This window comes from Haliotis rubra, unplaced genomic scaffold (assembly GCF_003918875.1).
Source record: "Haliotis rubra isolate DU_JTF1 unplaced genomic scaffold, ASM391887v1 Scf661, whole genome shotgun sequence".
Classification (NCBI taxonomy): Eukaryota; Metazoa; Mollusca; class Gastropoda; order Lepetellida; family Haliotidae; genus Haliotis; species Haliotis rubra.
The window spans coordinates 45,178-61,141 of NW_025767370.1; the positions used below are offsets into that span (position 1 = coordinate 45,178).

General features: G+C 42.1%; 1 long non-coding RNA gene across 1 annotated transcript; it reads right to left on the bottom strand.

Moving 5' to 3' along the window:
• Window positions 1-8,639: 8,639 nt before the first annotated feature.
• On the bottom strand, window positions 8,640-12,179 carry LOC124257473. Its single transcript, XR_006893282.1, has 2 exons — window positions 11,147-12,179; window positions 8,640-11,086 (listed from the first exon to the last, which is right to left on the bottom strand). It is a non-coding gene; the product is annotated as an uncharacterized LOC124257473 (long non-coding RNA).
• Between the last annotated feature and the right edge of the window lie 3,785 nt (window positions 12,180-15,964).

Sequence of the window (15,964 nt, forward strand, 5' to 3'; positions counted from 1 at the left end):
TTTGACTTTGATCTTGATGGGAGTCCGTTATGTTTGTTGTTTCTTCTGTTTGGTTTGGTTTGTTGTTGTCTCGTGTTTTCTTGTCTTTGATTGGTTACACCTTTGTGGGGAATTATCTTGCCATTAGCTGTTCTGCTCCCAATGAATGTAACATTTGTATTCAAATATGTTGTTGCCTGCTTATTTCCGAACTGTTTGTTAGCTGTTTGCTTCTTTCGTGCATCTCCTCTGTGTTTAAGCCAAGGGCTTTCTTCGACTATGTTTTGATGGCAGTTCTCAGCATATTTGTTTAGCCAAATTAAAGATTTCGCCCATCTATTATGCGACTTTTCCTCTTCGTTGCAGCATTTTGTTGACCATCTGTTTAGTAATACCTCTCGGGTTTTCCCCCGCGATATTCTTTCTATTTCTTCTTTCATTAGTGCATCAATACTCAAGTATTTATCCTCTTGAGATTGAGCACGCATTTTCAAAAGTTCAATTTCAATATCCATATCTTGTAATGCACGAAGTCTCTCTTTCTGCGTTGGTCTAAAGGTTCACTTGGAATAAACGGGATCTTGAATTTTTCTGGTATTATTTTGTGGTCTTGATTCATCCATACTATTAATGTATCTGCATACCTGTTGTTTCGGAGTGCTTGCCAAAACACTCTCTTGCGTTGTACCAGTCGTGTATTCCATGTTTGACTGAGGGAATTAAATATTTTGTCCGCTTCCTGTTCTATTTGAAACTCGGAGATATTGTCTGGCCTTGATGTCGCCAGTTCGTCTTTACTCCTCTGTATTCCCTTTACTGCATGGTTTAATGCTTCCTTTATCAAGGACGCATCTGGCAAAGTTGATGATGAAGCTTTGGATTGGTCTCGTAGAATACCTGTAATTGTATCCAGCTTCTCAGATATCATAGAGAGTTTTTCACTGATATCTATAAAAAGTGTGAGGGACTGCTCCTCAAATGTCAATTCCGCTTGTTTCCGTGGTGGCATTATTTCCTCTTGTACACCGTTGATATATAAAGAAAGTGATGAGAATACCGAGTTGTGACACTAAGCAAACCGTAATTCAAATATAGTGGGAAACATTCATTCATAATAAATCAAATTCTCATTAAAATCAATCATTAACTTCTTAATGAAGAAGACATTGTGTATCACTACGCTTAATGAAGCTGGGTGTGGGATTACTAGCTAACTACTGTATTGTGGGGCTATTTTAGGATGAGATGTGGGATGTGGGATGTGTGATAAAATGTGGGATGTGTGATTTCTGGTCATTTGTTCCTGTGTTTTTGCTAATTGGAGCATGAAATGTGGGATGTTTTTGGGGTGGGGTGTGGGATGTGGGATGTGGGATGTGGGATATTGGGTTTTGTTTTTAGCTACTTATTGCATTGTTTTACCATAGTTTCTATTGCCTGTGCTGTAGAATGAAATTTATATCTACTGTCCGCTCGTCACGCCAAAGACCCGAGTTCGATTCCCCACATGGGTACAATGTGTGAAGCCCATTTTCTGGTGTCCCACGCCGTGACATTGCCGGAATATTGCTAAAAGTGGCGTAAAACCAAACTCAGTGAGTCTACATTACCAGCGTTCGGCACATCTTGTCCCGGGATACGGTCAGGGTGGAAACCACTTGAATACCTCATTTTGTGAACAAATTTTGCTTGTATCTTGCAATGTTTTCTACCTAAATATCAATTTTGACAGCTGTCGGATAATATTTGAAAGAACCAGACGGCTCGGAGTGTAGGGTGCTCGCCAATAATTTGAACATGCTTTCTAAATTACCACCGTTCTGAACGTCTTGTCCCGGGATACGAAAAGGGTGGAAACCCACTTGAATACCTCATTTTGTGTAAAAAAAACTGTTTGTATCTATATACTGCAATGTTTTCAACCTCAATATCAATTTTGACAGCTGTCGAATAATATTTGAAAGAACCAGACGGCCCGGAGTGTAGGGTGCTCGCCAATAATTTGAACATGCTTTCTACATTACCAGCGTTTGGAACGTCTTGTCCCGGGATACGAAAAGGGTGGAAACCCACTTGAATACCTCATTTTGTGTAAAAAAAACTGTTTGTATCTATATACTGCAATGTTTTCAACCTCAATATCAATTTTGACAGCTGTCGCATAATATTTGAAAGAACCAGACGGCCCGGAGTGTAGGGTGCTCGCCAATAATTTGAACATGCTTTCTACATTACCAGCGTTCGGAACGTCTTGTCCCGGGATACGTCTTGGCCCGGGATACGAGCAGGGTTTGAAACCACTTGAATACCTCATTTTGTGTAATAATTTTGTTGGAATCTATTGAGTGCAATGTTTTCTGCCGAAATGTCATTTTATGCAGCTGTCGGATAATATTTGAAAGAACCAGACGGCTCGGAGTGTAGGGTGCTCGCCAATAATTTGAACATGCTTTCTACATTACCAGGGTTCGGCATGTCTTGGCCCGGGTTACGAGCAGGGTTTGAAACCACTCGAATACCTCATTTTGTGTAATAATATTGTTGGAATCTATTGAGTGCAATGTTTCTACCGAAATGTCATTTTATGCAGCTGTCGGATAACATTTGAAAGAACCAGACGGCTCGGAGTGTAGGGTGCTCGCCAATAATTTGAACATGCTTTCTACATTACCAGGGTTCGGCATGTCTTGGCCCGGGATACGAGCAGGGTTTGAAACCACTTGAATACCTCATTTTGTGTAATAATTTTGTTGGAATCTATTGAGTGCAATGTTTTCTACCGAAATGTCATTTTATGCATCTGTCGGATAACATTTGAAAGAACCAGACGGCTCGAAGTGTTGGGTGCTCCCCAATAATTTGAAAATGTTTTCAACATTACCAGCGTTCGGCGTGTCAAGGCCCAGGATACGAGCAGGGTGGAAACCACTTGACTACCTCATTTTGTGTACTAATTTTGTTTAAATCTGTGGACTGCAATTGTTTCTACATAAATATCAATTTTGGCAGCTGTCGGATAATATTTGAAAGAACCAGGTCGCTCGGAGTGTAGGGTGCTCGCCAATAATTTGAACATGCTTTCTACATTACCAGCGTTCAGCACGTCTTGGCTCGGGATATGAGCAGGGTGGAAACCACTTGAATACCTCATTTTGTGCAATGTTTTCTACCGAAATGTCATTTTATGCAGCTGTCGGATAACATTTGAAAGAACCAGACGGCCCGGAATGTTGGGTGCTCGCCAATAATTTGAAAATGTTTTTCCACATTACCAGCGTTCGGCACGTCTTGGCCTGGGATACGAGCAGGTTGGAAACCACTTGAATACCTCATTTTGTGTAATAATGTTGTTTGTATCTGTAGACTGCAATGTTTTCTACCTAAATATCACATCTGGAAGCTATCGGATAATATTTGAAAGAACCAGACGGCCCGGAATGTTGGGTGCTCGCCAATAATTTGAAAATGTTTTCCACATTACCAACGTTCGGCACATCTTGGCTCGGGATACGAGCAGGGTGGAAACCACTTGAATACCTCATTTTGTGTAAACGGTTTGTTTATTTCTATTGCCTGCACTGTTTTCTACCTAAATATAAAGTTTGGCAGCTGGCGGATAATATTTGAAAGAATCAGACATCTCGGAGTGTAGGGTGGTGGCCAATAATTTGGCGTCCGCTCGTCACGCCAAAGACCCGAGTTCTATTCCCCACATGGGTACAATGTGTGAAGCCCATTTTCTGGTGTACCACGCCGTGATATTGCTTGAATATTGCTAAAAGCAGCGTAAAACCAAACTCAGTGAGTCAACATTACCAGCTTTCGGCACGTCTTGTCCCGAGATACGATCTGGGTGGAAACCACTTGAATACCTCATTTTGTGTAATACTTTTGCTTGAATCTATGAACGGCAATGTTTTCTACCTAAATATCAATTTTGGCAGCTGACATATAATATTTGAAAGAACCAGACATCTCGGGGAGTAGGGTGGTCGCCAATAATTTGAACATGGTTTCTACATTTCCAGCGGTCGCACGTCTTCTCCCGGATACGATCAGGGTCGAAACCACTTGAATACGTCATTGTGTGTACAAATTTTGTTTGTATCTATAGACTGCAATGTTCTCTACCTAAATATCAATTTATGGAGCTGTTGGATATTATTTGAAAGAACCAGGTGGCTCGGAGTGCAGGGTGTTTTTGCCATCATTGTATCCCGCGCCAAGATGTAACGAACGCTTGTGATGTAGAAGCAATCTTAAAATTAATGAAACATTGTTAAAAAGAACGAAAAAAAGAGAAATCTGTCTTCCACATGCATTAGGCTGTTGTGTTTGGGCGTTTGAATCATATATGGTGCTGGTGTGTTTCAGCATCCTTGTTTTTCGCTGTTTTTAACAATGTTTCAATTCACTCAAACTCAAAGAATATCAAATCAGTTGCTCCACTGCATTAAGCACACAAAAAGTTGCATTTACCTTAGAGTATAAATGACCTCACCCGTTTCAGTTTATATATGACTATCAAATTTCCATTCATTTGGTGAAGGGTTGCTGGAACTGGACAGAGCATCAGCGATCACATTCTTCGCACTGTGAATGTGTCTGGTTCTGGCGACGATGTCGAGACAGTCGATGAGGTGAAAGAATCTGTTCGCTCATTGAAGCAAATTCTCTGTTGATCCCAGTCGATGTACCAAACCACAGTTGAGTTGTCCGACTGGACCAGCAATCTGAATCATCTCAGTTCTTCCACCAAATGTGTGAGGCTAAGATCACTGCCTCGAATTCTAACTCGTTTATGTGAAGGCATTTTTGGATGAATGACTACAGGCCGGCCACTTGATGATCGAGAACGTGAGCTCCCCATCCTGTGAGAGATGCATCGACGAACAGGTGATGAGAAGGTGCAAAGGACAGCATAGAGACTCCGGCGCAAACATTCCGCTCATCTAGCAATTGAATGACTGGACAAAGTGGTTTGTGAAGACGAATCAGTTCCTTGGGATTGTCGACCTGATCCATACATATATAATTATATTCTTAACATAGTTTCTATAACTTCTTTGATTGGCATTCTAGAAGTTGGGTAGATGAAGGATGAGGACTATTTTTATGGATATACAACTTCTTTATTCTGTATCGACATAGATTCTAATGCCGTTGTCAAGCAAGTGATGACTGCTCACTATTGTCTATGATATCTATCGATGTCAAGCAAGTGATCACTTGCTTGACAACTACATTAGAATTATAAAATTAAACGAGACTTACCTGTAAGTTAAAGTTTGATAATAAGAATGCAAGAGGAAGGCCGCCAGTTTCATCTTGCCTTGTTGAAGGAGTGGGTGTACTTTCAGTGGTAAATGGCTGAGTGTCAGGAGGTGCTTGGACTTGGGCAGCAATCGAGGACAGCTGATAGACAATTCGCGAAGCGAATTGAACCAGCCCTGTGTTGGCCATAGAGGTGCTATCATGAAAGCTTCTGCTGTCTCCATCTTGATTTTTTGTACTACTCGTCCAATCACACTGAATGGGCAGAAAACAATTATAACAGGTTGCCCATGATAATGTGAAAGCATCTATTGCTTCTGCTCCTGGATCTGGTGACCATGATTATGTAGCCTTGATGCGAATATGTCTCTATCAGGCACACCAAAATGTTTAGCTAATGTCCCAAACACATCAATATCCAACTTCCTTTCAGTATCATCACTTGCATTCCTAGAAAACCAATCAGCCTCCGAGTTATCAACACTAGGTAAATGTGCTGCACTTAATCATATGTTCCTCTCCTTACACCATAACCACATCTGCCTCGTAATATCATTACAAGCCTGTTTACATCCACCCATATTATTGGTATATGCCACTGCTGTGGTATTGTCCAGCTTGAGTCTAATATGGATGTTGCGGTAGGTTTTGCACAGAGACTGGAGTGTAAGCCAGGCGGCACAAATTTCCAAATAATTAATGTGTCTCTCACTTTCCATAGCTGACCACACCACTGGTGTTGAGATCGACATGAGCCCCTGCAAGGAGTCTTATAGAATCAGTAGCTTTCATGAGGGAATCTTTAATGTCCAGTTCGGATTTGTTGACTATGACACTCATGAGTGAATCTGTCAACTGGACTAAGGGAATCATGGCTTTCACCATTAACCCCTGGGTCTGTTGGGCCCTCAAGTCTCTAGACCTTGTAGCGGGTTTGGCCTGTTGCCAAATTTCTTCCTTGGCCTTTGGGACCCTCACTGCATCGCAATTCTTGGGTCTCTTGTATCTCCCCATTACCTCTTTCAATTTTCCCATGTGCGGGCTCTTCGTCATTCCCTCATTCACTGATTTGGCCAGGTCCTCTCTCAACGATTCCAAAGTATCGTCATCTTCTCCAAAGAACTCATGAAAATCTGCCATAAGAGTTAGAATGTTGTCCTCATCGGGGTTCTGATCGGTTTTGCACAGGTTTGATTAAAGAGAATCAAAGCAATCCGTCTCCGAATCGTCTCCTACAAGCCCTTCGTCGTCACTGTTTACATCACAGGCGCCACCATCTTGGTTATCCCCGAAAGTTGCATCAGCCCAACTTCGGGAATCTCCGGTGCCATCTCCACTTCCCGAAGTTTAAGCCACGATCGGTGAACTTCGGGTCTGCTAGGTACCAACCGAGACCACTTGTTAAGAAATAACTTTCCCAAAATTAGAAATTGCCAATCCAATAATTTTCTCCATAGAAGCACACTGTGCTCATTGAATGGTCATCATGAAATTCATACACTGTTCCCATGAGAAAGATGGCTGTCTATCAGTCTGATGGTCCACAGCACCTGTGGCTTCAACCCTGTCACTGACCTTCGACCCCTGAGGTTGTCCAGTGCCTGAGGGACTAGAAAGTTGTTCACAGTTTGACATAGCTAGATTAGGAGTGGTTGGACTGATCAAAGTTCCTCTCATATTGTCCATAATCTCAAAAATACTCTGTCGAGAAGTATTTTCCAAGTCAGTGCTTGGTCCTTTGTCTGACCAGGGGCCGTCTCGGTCAAAAAACAAAAGAGTCAATTTCACCACGGACACTGCGTGTCTACCTCAAAAGACTCGAGATTTATCACCACTGGGACTACACTCGTAGTTCCCACAATTTCTTCTTACAAAAAACTCTTTTATCTGAAGTGCTGAGAGATAATATAAGAGAGCGACGTAATTATTCTGAACTAAAACAAAAGCGCGAGTGTACTGAAGCAATTGCGCACGCGCACATCTCATAGGATTCCGAAAGTACGGAATAGGGAGTGGAATCTGAAACGTCGCCTATACAGAATAAAGAAGTTGTATATCCATAGAAATAGTCCTCATACTTCATAGTTTCTTAATCTTTCAAATTCTGTGTGAGAGGGTTATCAATTGACATTTACGTAGATAGCATACCAGTCTATAGATATGAACATAATTTAAAATAAATTTGAGAAATTCAAGTTGTTTTTTGACATCCTGACATCCGAATGCTTGAGATATAGGGACTATGTTGAGAATGTAGTAGAAAGCACTTCACTTGGACCTGTCGGTTTCCTTCAAATACTATGCAAAAAGGTTATAAATTGACATTTAGGTAGTTAGCATACCAGACTATAGATACAAACACAATTGAAATTTGTGAGATTCAAGTTGTTTTTGACTTCACAGTATCCTGGGGCCAAGAGAGACCAAACAACGGTAGTGATTACAAATTGTAATTAGGTAGATAGCATACCACTCTATTGATATATATTTCTTTTTGAAATAACTTTTCTACACCCAAACTGGTCTCAAGAGCATTTGAAAATTCCTGCATTTTCAAAATTAAGAGAGAAAACCAGTTTGGCGTTCTTTTAGTTTTCCCCAATGCTGGATCTAAGCACCATTTTTGAAAAGCCGCTATATTTTCACTCTCGATTGAACTTTTTGGCATCTCTCAAGTTTGTATGATATAAATTGAGAAAAAACGTCTGAAGAGGAAATTTTACTGACTGTTGCTGCAGATATGGGCCTGAATGTTGCTTCTAAGCAGATCTGGATACATCTATGGATATGCAGTCTGTACAAACCAAGGTCCAGATTCCCTTATACAATAACACAGTTTATTATGCATAATTTGTAAAAAAACTCAAAAAAACCACCTAAACAATGTCGCAAAAAGGAGGAAATTTACTGCTTTGTTTTTATTTACTATTTTTATTCTTATTTATCTAAAAAACACCTACACTGTGCTTTATTGGTTATGATTGGTTGAACTTTATAGATATCAACAAGATCTGCAGACTGCACATATGCCTGTGTTTATGTTTTCCATACAATTATAAGGAAAATGAAAAATAATAATTCAAATTTAATTCAATATGAAAAATATTATTGACTGATCAAGTATTATTGTCCAGGACTGGATCAGTCTATTGTCTAATTGGGTCTGTGATATGTGTTTTCAAAAGTTTTTTAACTCAATTTTCACTTTAGGAAATCAGCTGTAATGGTCTCATGGTAATAATATCCAAAAAGCAGAACATGTGTTGAACACTTCTAACAACACCTATGCCAAATTTCACAATTGTTTTTTACAACAGTTGAGATATTGGTAACCATTAATTATCAGTTAAAACAGATCGCACCCTAAAAGAAAACAAACACAAATAAGGAGTTCAGCAGTTTAATAAAAAAATGACCCACCCTTTGTCCCATATTTCTTCAAGTACTGATCTAAGGCAACTCCTTTATATAGAGCTGCATCTTATCACAGTTGTGTAGATCGATGGTCATGATGTTGATCACTGGATTGTCTGCTCCAGACATGGCTATTTACAGAATACCGTCATATAGCTGGGATATTGATGATTGCGGCATTAAACTAAACGCACTTACTTATATAGAGCTGACATTTTAGATTATCTGTGTACATGCAATTTACATGGAACTAATATACATATGATATACACAGGTTGTTCATTTGACGTCACTTTACACAATGTTATAAGCAACTTTCAACAATTACGTTTTCTACTCTATTGTAAGTACAAACGAATATATACCGAATCGAAAATTTTAACTATAAATTGTATATTTATAATACCTCTTCTCAGTATACTTAATGATAAATCTCAACAGCTGAGTGGAAACAAACCGAAAACAAAGTTTTCGGCCTCTCTTGAACTTTTGAAACTGATCTTTCCTTATGATTTGTACTTACCCCACAGTCGGACGGTGCGGTGCAGATTACCCGATGTCTTTCGTTGTATGTAGATGACGATCGAGTGATGTGGTGATGGTAGACTAGGAGGCCTGTTACATGTGCAATTTCTGATTGACTGCATAACTCCTATTCGTGTGATGGGTTGCTACTTCCAAAACACCTTAGCCTGCTCTGCACAAGGACTCCCAGGGAGCGGGCTCTCCCGAGTAGGTGTAGTTTTCCGCCACAACTTTTGTACAAGACAAAAGGACAGAGCTCACGCCCTGATTACCAGAAACCTCCACAGAAGAGAATCTTGCGACTCTAATCTCAGCATATCCCTGCTTCGAAACCATGCTCCAGTTCACATCCAAAGTTGAAAAGGCAACATGGCTCGGTAAGCTCAACTAGTTTTACCTCCAGTTCTGAACATCAAATGAGCATCGCTCCTTTGCATAAGCTTAGTCAAGGATGTGTTCGGCAACATAGGAGCGGGGACACATCAAAATCCACTGGAATTCGGTATTTACACTTTACTGATGTAATTGGTCGCTAGAGCAGAGGTAAGTAATCGTGAGTGTTGATTGCCTCTGCGTCAGCGTACAAGACTAGTCTCTCAGTCTATGAAGAAGTCGTTCCATGGAGACTGTACTACAATGCCCCAGTTTGTGGCTTTGAGAGGACGATCAATGCCCAAAGTGAAAGTAAAATAAAGATGAATAATGGAGCTCTATAAAACTTCCATTCGCTATATACACGGCTGAAGCATGTCATTTATCTGGATTAACGTGCTGATGACAATTGCTGCACCAAGACCAAGGGACCAAACTGGTGGAGACCCTGTGGGGCTTATTTATTAAGGAAGTTTAATTCGAACCAGGCTTACGAAAACCAGAACCGTTGGTCTAATTTAAACTGTATTAGAGAGAGCAAATCTAACTAAACGGAAGTTTAGACCAGGTCTGGAATTTTAAGATCCTACCTTGTTCGTTTCGTTGTGAAGCCAATTTCGAAATCTCAACCCACGCATGCTCAGTTTAGTTGCACACATGTTCCGCTTCACATAATATATGTGTTTACATTGTGTGCAGCAGGTGAGATCGCATGTAGAGGTGATATCGTCAGCAATGCAGAGTGAATAACTGGACAAGTGAGCAAAAGTTCTTCCTCTTAGACTGTATAGAGGACAATACCCGTGTTATTGATGGGAAACGGTGGGATGCCAGTTCTGTTAAGTCAAAGCAAGAGGCATTGGGAAGGGTTAGACTTACTAACCATGCTAGATTTGTAATCATGCATAACACAGATAAGCTGAAAGCTTTGTGGATAAGACTGAAATTATCAGCTAGAAAGGGAATGCGGGATTATGAAAGAGAACTAAAGAAAACTGGTGGATGTTCACCCCCCGAAGGATGTCAGCACTCTGACCAGCCGTGTCATGGGCATAGTACCAAAGGAATTTCAGCAACTAACTAACCCATATGATGACAATACTGAGGATGTGGAAGCGCAACTAAGCATGTTAGTAGATTAAGTATTCCATAGCACATATTACCTTAAAAATGTTGCCAGAGGTTAAGCGAATTTATGCCATCATCTCGCAATGTGTGTTAAATGTCCACCATTAAACATGTGACCTGAAAGAGGTCGTCGCATATCAACTCCATTTCACTTCACTCCATATGGTATACACAATTTCAACATTAAGTATATTCTACAAAGCAGTGTTGATTGCCTCTGCGTCAGCGTACAAGACTAGTCTCTCAGTCTATAAAGAAGTCGTTCCATGGAGACTGTACGACAATGCCCCATGGTCCTAATGTGTATCTGTTCACTGTATGTTAATAGCAAATGTTAAAGGTATAAAACAATTTGTCAGGCAGAAATTTCCATTTGCATCACAATTTTACAGGGCTTCCTGTGCTATACCAGACAAGTCCACTCTAGAAACACACATTCAGCCAATATCGGTACCTTTTGATGCCTATGCACCATACCATTCTACCTCACCAGGGGCAATCTCTCGCCACGAAGATACTGCACCAACTCCATCAACATCAACTCGAATCGGAAAATGTTATAATTCAGCTCGCTAAGGAAGAGCACGACATAAAACTACAATCTATGAAAGAAGAGCTGAATTAAAAATGGAGGTACTTCGCTTGAAGTGGAAGGCTGCAGCAATGAAAGCAAATGAATCAACTTCTGAAATTATCTGGGATCATGACAAGTCATTTACAAAGCCTGTAAATTTGTGATGCAAGTATTGAGCTCTAATGCGTAGTGTTACATGAACACATCTGAACTTTGTCTGTGTTCAAAGAGCTCATAGATTTATGTTTCTTTGTTTTTCAGAGTCCATACATTCATGATCTGCCCGAAGAAATTTTGCTTATTACATTTTTCAATTTGTCATTATATGACATTATTCATGGAGTGAGGCGCGTATGTACACGATGGGAATTTCTAATACAAGCAGACTCTGAGGTTTTAGGCACAATTCAAGAAAATTGATCTTTGGAATACACCTCTGATAGGACAGTTTTCTATGGATGGTTACTTGACAGGAGCCAAAAATGTACAACATCTGAAGTTGTATGACATTAATGTTACTTCTTTGGGATTCTTGAAACATTAAAAAAAGTTGAAAACATTTTCACTCATAGGTGACCAGCGTAACTATTACAGTGAGGCTGAAATTGTTACAGGCTTGTCTTGCAACAGCAACTTAAAGAAAATTGACATACGAAGAGCAGGATGCTTATCTACACGGGGCATCATATGTCTTGCTGAGTCAGCGCCCTGTGTGTACTGTCTGTGTATTCGTGACGCTGGTGCCAGATTTCATGCAGATGACCTGGTTTGTCTCCTAGCCAGTTACATAAACATTTGTGAGGTTCTTGTTGACGTGGAAGGCAATCATGACGACCTTGCAGCTGTACTGAAGATTTTTGTAGCAGAGTGTGTTTTGGTCAAGACATTGTAGACTTTGTGCCGAGAGTATTCCTGAATGTCCTACTCATTGCCAGTATATTAAAATGACTAGAGAACATATTGCGGCTTTGCGTCCCATTTGGGCACTCCGTAGAGCATTGCGACGGGAGAGCATCTTTCTTGACCATACAGATCCATTTGATTGTTATGATGAGTTTGAATTTCACATGTGATTTCGCTTCAATAAAGGAAATTGAAAATTTTATTATAAATTGTATATTAATATACTTATCCTATCTCACGGTATGCACCATCTCTCTTTTCTACGACCATGTGTGGAAATGTGCTGTCAGCTAAGTTGAGTTAAATCTAACTGGCCTCTGACCTCACCCCGACATCAATGCCTGTGAATCATCCACCAAAGCGTACGGCTCGCCCAAACGATCACATGACCACCTCTACCTGTCATTCTCGTCTTGGAGCTTCCAGTAATCTGTGATGTGGGGCAGGTCGGGTGGGTCCTATCGCGTGAGATAGGATAAGTATATAAATATACAATTTATTATAAAATTTTCAAATTTTTAAACTTATCCTTTCTCACGGTATGCATAATCCTACGGTTGGTAGGCCGGTCGCAGATTACCCCGTTACTACTACAACCGGGAAAAACGCATAACCCAAGGAGGCCAGGAGAAAGCACCAACTCCCGATATGCAAACTCCAAACTTGAGATGGGTTTCTTTAGGTAACCCCTTGGCTTACACAGCACAAAAACTCTAGGGAGTGGGCGCTCCCGAATTAATGTGGTTTTCAGCCGCAAAAGCAAATGACGCAGTTTGTCAAGTAGGCCCCGCGCCCCACGATTTATCAGGTGACCCCGTGAATTAAAGTCGAGGACCTTAATCTGGCCAGTCCCTGCTTCGAAACTACCCCCCACAGACACATGCTGGACGGCGGTGAAAGACGGAATAGCCCGGTTGCTCAACTAGTTTAACGTTCAGTACCAATTTCCCTAACTTACCAAAGGTGCGAAAGGACTTAGGAGCAGAACGCTTTGAAAACCACGCAGATAATCAGAAATCAACACTTCACTGACGTGATTGCCCAAAGAGTAGATGTCAGTAAGCGGAATGTCGTCCATCTCTGCATGTTGCACAAGACTTGCCTCACAGTCTATCAAGTCATAACTTATGACAGTGCTGACACGCCCTATTCCCATAGGTTAGAATGATCTAAGCCCAAGAGAAAAAAGCACCAAGATATGGATTACATCGATATCTTCTATTAGGTACATAGCAAACCGATCAAGAAAGGATTGCTTTATCTGCGAACACAGGTTGATGACAACTGCTGCGCCAGGACCAAAGGACCAAACTGATGCTGACCTTCCACATCTGTAAGCGAGGAATTCCGAAGGTAGTGCGAGGCAAAGAGGGTAACCGACTTCCAAAAACAACCCTCCATGATGGACTGGAGGGAACATTCCTATGAAGCTCATTGCTGAAATCCAAAGCCCGGGTCTCCTGAGGGTTCGCCGTCATAGGTGGAGGAAGGTCCGCATAGTCATATGCATACAGGAATGTAGATCTCATCCAAAACAACAAGGTAGTACGGGAGACTTCTGAGGCGGAGGCAGTGGATAACGGGATAAATAGTCTCATGTGAGACCTGCAGTGGTCCTTAGAGGCAGCTAGGTAAATCCATAATGCGCAAACCAGGCATAATGAAAGATCTTCAGTGTCATCTGGGCCCAAGATAGTGGACAACAGTGGGATCGTGAATGTGCGATCCGGCTGTCCTGGTAACTGATTCTTGGCAAGGAAATCCCACCGCAAACCAAGGAAAACTCTCGCATGTCTAGAGCTTCCAAACCGTACCCGAGAAACATCAAGAGCATGGACTCGGAGATACGGCAGCTGCAGCCAAGGCCAAGAGAAAAGGTCTTAAAGGAGACATGTTCGAAATCTTCTCCTCCAGATCTTCATATTCAGCTGACGTGAGATGAGCTAGTACAACAGAGATATCCCAAGCTGGAGGCCGGAACTTCCAGGATTGGTAGGGCCAATTTGAAAGACCTTAGGACAGACTGGAGTTCATGGACAGTGGAAATCTTCACACCCGAGGCCGTTGCAATAACCATGTTAAGAGCAGCCAGGTAGGTAGACAGTGTAGAACCTCTGAGTTCCCTGGCAGTTCGGAGATGCTGAAGATAATCTGCCACCGTCTGAGGGGATGCCGTAGTGGGGCATGAGATGCCCTTCTTCCTGCAGTATGCTTAAAACTTTCCCACTTGTCCTCGTAGAGTGACCTTGTAAAAGTATGATGCGCTGTTGTAATGGCAGTAGCAACCCGCTTGAATAACCTTTAGCCATTAAGGATTGATGTAGATACGCCAAACGTGCAGATGGAGCGTCAACAGGGACCAATGTAGTTTGTGGGAGTTCGAAAGAATCAGTAGATCGGGTCGATCGGGAAGCGGTACGGGATCTGGTTCGGCTAGGTCTTGAAGATTTACGAACCAACTTCTGGCCGGTCAGTAGGGCGCGACCAAAGTAGAGTCATCCTCCGTGTTGCGCACAGTTCACTAGAATGCGAGGAAGAAGGGCCACTGGCGGAAACGCGTAAGCATTCAGGTCTTCCCACGGGATGGCTAGAGCATCGAGGTCCCAAGCCAAAAGGCCCGATATCAGTGACACAAACCAAAGCAGCTGATGGTTGAACCTCGTGGTGAAGAGGTCTACTGTCGGAGAAGTCATTGGAAGGCAGAAGGTCTGAAACACCTGAGGATGTAATTTCCATTCCGTTGGAGAAGGATGACTCGATCGGGACAGGGCATCTGCGATGACATTCTTCACCCCCGGAATGCCAAAATCACCGCCCTGAACTTCCAGAATGTTGATGTGACAGGCGCGATCTATGATAGTGCAAGCCCTGCCACTTGTTGATTGAGAATATGAGCTCCTCACCGCTGTTGAGACACATCCACATACAGGTGGTGAGACGGAACAAACGGCTCTAAACAGACTCCGTCGCAAACGTTCAATTCTTCCATCCATTACTGAAAATGAGGATGGAGCTCCAGAGGTAGAGGGATCAGAGCACTGGGATCTCCCACTGTGATGTAAGTTGCCACAAAAAAGGTGTAAGGGACGAAGTTGTAGTTGACCCCTGAGGGTCAATGCCTGAACAGACGTCAAAAGGCCCAGGAGCTCCTGTCATTGGCGAAGCATCCTAGGTTGCACTGGTACCAGGAAAACCAACCGCTGTATCTTGCAGAAACAATCCCTCGGGACAAACAGTTTGTTGACCTCTGTGTCGAACACTGCTCTAATGAATTGAAGTCGGCACATAGGGACTATTTTCGATTCTGCAGGTTGATTAACCAGCCTAATTGGCGAAGAAGCTGTATCGCAAACTGCATGTGACGAAGCAAAAGGGCATGATCGTTCTGTGCCTGAATACAGTCGTCGATGTAAGCTCCGAACACTATCCCCTTGCAGGATAAGTTCTTCAATCCGGGAGTAAAGTGACAGGAGAATCCCCGATGACTGGCAGCTGGAACCCCTGGAACTTCAGCCCTGTGCGCCCTTTCGATTAGATGAACGCTTCAGACCAGTGTCGTTTCGATTGGAACAACGATTCAACCTATGAGGTGTGATTTAGTGGGTCAGGTTCCTATATCGCCGATCGGAGGTAAGATGTGACGACTCTGATTCTGAAGCATTGTGTACTTGCTTCAAAGCCGTCGCCATGGCTCATGCCATCAAGTCAAAGTCCATGTAAAGGTGAAGTTGTGCATCTTGGGAATGATTTCAAGAGACAGGTAGGTTCGGCTGCATGCCTGTGACAAAAAAGGTA